The sequence below is a fragment of the Aptenodytes forsteri genome, unplaced genomic scaffold, assembly GCF_000699145.1.
Source record: "Aptenodytes forsteri isolate BGI_AS27 unplaced genomic scaffold, ASM69914v1 Scaffold193, whole genome shotgun sequence".
Classification (NCBI taxonomy): Eukaryota; Metazoa; Chordata; class Aves; order Sphenisciformes; family Spheniscidae; genus Aptenodytes; species Aptenodytes forsteri.
Window position 1 is genome coordinate 16,216,903 of NW_008795405.1, and position 5,347 is coordinate 16,222,249.

The window sequence follows — 5,347 nt, forward strand, 5'->3', positions numbered from 1 at the left end:
AAATAGTGTTGGGTTGGGGGGTGGTGGTTCCCCCCCCCCCCTTTCCTTTTACAGTCACAAAACCAACAACCCCAGCAACCGTGCCTGACTCTCCCTACCGAGACTGAAGGAAGAGTTGGATACCCATCAGGGAATCTCATCACCATCAAAATGCTTCACAGAGTTGGTTCTTACCTCCATGCTGGATTCGGACTCGGACTCCGTACTTGACTCTACTATGCACTTCCGCTGCAGAGGAGGAAGGGAAAGAAACGCTACTCAAAGCAGAAGTTACCACAGCTTCGGGTTGAAGCTGAAGTTTAGTACAAGCTGTAGATGCTGTGTTTCTCCAAAGCTTTCCCATGTGAAGCCAGCTCGTCCTTCCAAATATCCCACATTTGTGGTGCTGGTTGGGTTGTGCAACTTATGTTGCACAAACTTCAACTTTCCCTTATGTCTCACTAGACATAAGGGAAAGCAGAAGTCTCCCCCTCCCCCCCAAAAAATACAGTGGGAAGCTATCCAGAACATGCCTTGCATTTGCTAGGAACAGTAATTCCAGGTCTGTAAATAACTCTACAAAAATGGGGTTTGATTTGCACTGAAGTTCTGTTTGTTTCTTTGCTTTTGGTGGCCCTACATCTCAGAAATGTAGCAGCAGATAAACAACTAAAACTACATCTTCATTTTTTCTGAAGCTGTTGCTAGAGAGACCTTACAAACAAATAGCTCCCTAACACCCCAGGTGGTAGCACAGGAGCAGAATAGCTTCCTCCCTCCCTTTTTGTTTCTTTGCAGGTGACACCATTTGAATTAATTCATTCACACAGGTTCTTCATGCATTCTCTTCCAGCACAGCTAGCTGCACTATCAGGCTAATGACAAAGCAACTAACACCTTCTAAATTGTATTTTAACAGGGAGATAGAGAAGCAGCAATTAGAAAAAAGTTACCATGTATTTACGTGCCAGTCTTTCTATGTAGTCTGGGCTTTTAACAGAATCCTTCATTTCCTGAGCATCTACTAAAACAGGCAGAGGGTAGGAAAGCACATTAGGGAAAGTCTTCTCATAGATAAATTGCCCAGACACGGTAACTCCCTTTATGCTAGAAAGGTTGGTCAGTCCTTCACAAAGTCTGTGATAAGTTCTCACTCAAAGGCAGCTTCTGTTTAAAAACAAACAAGAAGCAGCTTCTGTCTTCTACCAAAACAATGACTTGATTCACTGGTCCTTCAAACAGCATGAGAAAAATATAAATTTTTTTTTTTTTTTTAAAGAAGCTTATACTCTGTAAAGTGGATTTTTTCTTTTTTTTTTTTAAAGGCACTACAAGTTTTCTGAACCATCAAAGTGGTGTTCGTACTCAAGATATCAAATCAGTCTAGCGAGGGACAAATGGAAAGCCATGCTGAGAGTCAGCCCTCTATCTCCATGGGCTGCCTGGCCCCACGCCGCCTCCTCCGCTGCTGCCTCTTCTCAGCTGAGCCAATCCTGCTCCCAGCACCTTCACCCTCCTCCAGCTTTATAGGCTTGGGCTCCAGACTGCCCCACCTCCGCCCCCAACTCTCGCACATGCCCCGCTCAGCTCCCTCAGCCCGGAGACTTCGCTCTTTTGAAAAAGATAGGAGCAAAGCAAGGAAAAAAGAGAGTAAAGTGCTCCTGTGAAAGCACTTTGTGCTACTGCTGGAGGCTCCAGACTGCTCTTCATGCTGGGTTTGCCAGAGCTGACTGTGTGGAGGTCTACGGCAGAAATAAGCACAAAATAGCACGGCAGTTAGAGAAATGTAATGATTAGAGGACTCAAAGCATATATATATAAAGCACATGTATACACAGACATGCACACGCATCTACAGTTGAGTTTGCAAGGCCTGGTGGCCAGCGATGCAATGCTCCCCCTCCGCTCTCACCAATCTATTGTCTGTAGCCCCTTTTCATTCAGACGGCCTTCGGGCTGACAGAAGGTAGTCAACAGTCAAAGGGAAAACACCTACCCCCTCCAGAGGCAGCCAAGATATTCAAAGACATTTCCTCCTGCCATTTGCTGCAGCAGACGATCTCCCATCTGTCGGATGGACAGTTGTGGTTGGACACACAATGCTTTCTAAGCATCTCTCAATCACTTACTTACAATCTGCCACGTGTGATTTGGAGGACTTAGATACCATCACCCTTACTAGCTATCACTCGCTAAGAAAAGGATCAACAATTTTGCTATTTTTAAATACAAGGAATAGTATTTTTTCAGATTTACTGGAAAACTATGACTCAGGCCCATTTTTCACAAAGAAATAGAGCTGATTTGACCCTTTAAAAGCCACATCTCCATTCCCCTTCTTCTCATCCTTTTTAATAGGAAAACAGGAACTAATTCTTTTTACTTTTTCAAATCAAATTCCTCTTCTTCCCATTATTTCCTTCATATCTGGCTTTCTTGCATCTTCCTGCACAATGCGGAAGGTACTACTGGTTTAGATTAGTTTAAAAATGAGTATAAAAGCCTCAGTAAAACAAGCATCCCACTCTGGAGCCAGCAGTGGGCTATTGCTCTGAAAAGGCACAGGAGCAAGCCCCTGGGGAGGCAACACTGGGAGCAGCTCACAAACTTCACAAGCCTTCCACCCCACTTCTGCCACCAGCTGAGCTACAGCCTATCACATCCACCTCTTTTCTCCCCAGGCACCTTCTTCTCCATCTTACCTTCTCTGCCCAGGCCAGGACCATCTGATGGTTATTCCCCCTCTTTGAATTCTCCAACCACTTTCAAAACAGAACAGAACAGAACAGCCAAAAGTCCCATCCAACATCCCCCAGCACCTCCCACCACTGAGGTGGGAGCTAAGAAGCACTGTGTTAGTGCCTGCAGTGCCAGCTGAGTTGAATGAGTGCATACAATCATCATCCTTAGTCCAAACACATGGCTTGAAGTCATTTCTCCCACAAAAGCCTGCTCAAAATTAGCTACTGATGCTTTACAGGCAACAGATGTTAGCAACGCGGCCCTGGCATCTGGGGCTCAAGAGAACTCTTGGTCTGCAAGGGATTACAGATGAAATGGTGACTGTAAGGTTGAGACTAGGCCAAGGCTTTGCACAATGAACCCGCTGCCAGAACCCATCTGGGGAGGGGTCGGGCAGTGGAGGTGCAGTCAGACAACAGATTTCCAAGGAAAATTTTGGGTTTCCACTTTCCAAAGCACACACGTAATGCCATCGCCAAGGCAGGGCAGCTTTCAGCCATACCTGGTTGGTGCAGTATGAACAAGGAGGGTGGCCAGAGGGTTACAGAGGCACAGAAAAGCTCGCTTGAGCCGTTTATTACAATCATTTACTGTACTGCTGCTCGGTGTCTTGGCTCTCCTCGTCGCTCTTGGAAAAATCCCTTGACCCTGCACAGACCTTGTGCCAGCCCTAGGTAGCTCTAATTTCCCCTGAGCACATGCTTTGTGGCCAGACAAGAACATAGGTAACACACCTCTTCTCTCGTTTTGAAAGGCGTCATCACTCCTTCTCCTCTCACCCGCAGATGCCCGCTGTCTCACTGCTTCACAGGGTGCCCCCAGGAGGCCGGTGCTGTGAACGCCTCTCTCAGCAGATCAGTTCAGCCTCCACGTTATAGCTTCCCATCTAATAAATCACACATGCATCTCTGTCGTTCTTTAAAAAAATAATCCCCCCCCCTTTTGAAATACAGTTGACTTCTACATACAGAGACAAAACATACTAGATTGTCTGCCGTGGAATGTGCTGGAGGAAAAGCTGTAGAAAACTCATTTGTCCAAGATGAAAAACCCCTTAGAGCGCTGGGGCTGCGGCCAGCAGAGCACAGCTCTTGCAGAGCAAACACTAAAGCTGGAGCAGAGGTTGCCCGAGGTTGCGTGTCCATCAGGGAAGGGCCGTGTCTCACTTCTTGCCTGCAGAGCAGCCGGGACTGCTGTCGTTGGGAGCAGATTGAGGAGGCAGTTTATGTTAATCTTGACTTATAATTAATAATCTTGAATACCTCCTATTAGTCAATGGAAGTGATTTTCGTTTAGCTGCAGATTGGATCTGTGAGCCGTGAACAGGGAACCGATTCACAGCGCACCACGTTTGACTCACGGATATCTTGTTCCAGCCAAACCTCCCACTGTTTAAGAAATGCAAAAAGTACAGGACGAACTGGGGCTTTTGGCATTCCACATGCAGCTCCGCAGCCATCTGGGTGCTCCAGCTGTGGTTTGGGGTCTGATAAGCCAGCTGAAACTAAAGCAATCAAGCAAATAATACTTTTTCTTCACGGGGACAGGAGAAGGTGAACTCTTAGGAAAAAAACCTGAATGAGCTCCTGATCTCTGCATGCCAAGATGAAGCAAGATCAGCCTTTTTCCTTAAAGCCACAGCCCTTCCATAAGAGCAGGTTTCCACCCTGCCCGAAGAGCCCAGGCAACACTTTCTAGTGCTTTGTTTCTCCCTTTGCTCTTAGACCAGTGTCACCCTGCCTCCTGACAGCCACCACCTGTCCCCGGTGGCTCTACAGCTGTAGGTGCTCATCTGCTCCTGCCGCTGATCCCCCCCCAGCTGCCAGTCAAAGACAAGACAGAGTGTTCACAGGGTACCTCCAGGCAGGATCAGAACGAGCAGAGATTTTTCTATTAGATTTGGCAGAGGGCTTGACAGAAGCACACGCCTGTCTTACTATGAGTCGTCTTTGGAGGGCAATGCCTATCTCTAAATTTTTATCCTCAAGTACCGTTGGAATTGCTGTATGGCAATGAAGCCCAACACCAGTATTGCTTGTGCTATTTAGACATTAGGAATCGTGTCTTTCACACATTAAATGTTTTTTAAAAAATGCAAGATGGGATTGTGTTGTGGTGAAAGGGGTTTTACTTCATTCACAATAAGGAACCGTCGAAAGAAGATACTTAATCCAAATTAAGTTTATCAGATGAAGCAAGTGCAGATCAGAGAATGAAGATCTGCAGCCGGCTGGCCATTTGGGTCAACCCACCGCCGAACGTTAATCAAGAACATTTCAGTCAAGCCTGAGAGTGCTGTGGGAAGCTAGAAACAAGATGCTGCAGAAACTGCAAGGTTTTGTCTCACACTGCGTGTTTCTGCCTATGAGCAGTGCAGGAAATCTTTTAGACTCCACTTCCTATTAAAATCAAGCTGTGAGCAGAGACATTAAAAGTACAGTTTACAGCTGTTTTGCAGAACAGAAATCAGCTTTATCCTTTACTTCATATGTACTTGTAGATACGGTGCAGTACATGACTGCAAGTATGGCCAAACTACAACTGCTGCTGCAGTCTCCTCATTCCCACAGCTTGCCTTGAAAAGTGCTACGGCACCTATTATTATTAATATATGGCTGTTAATTCT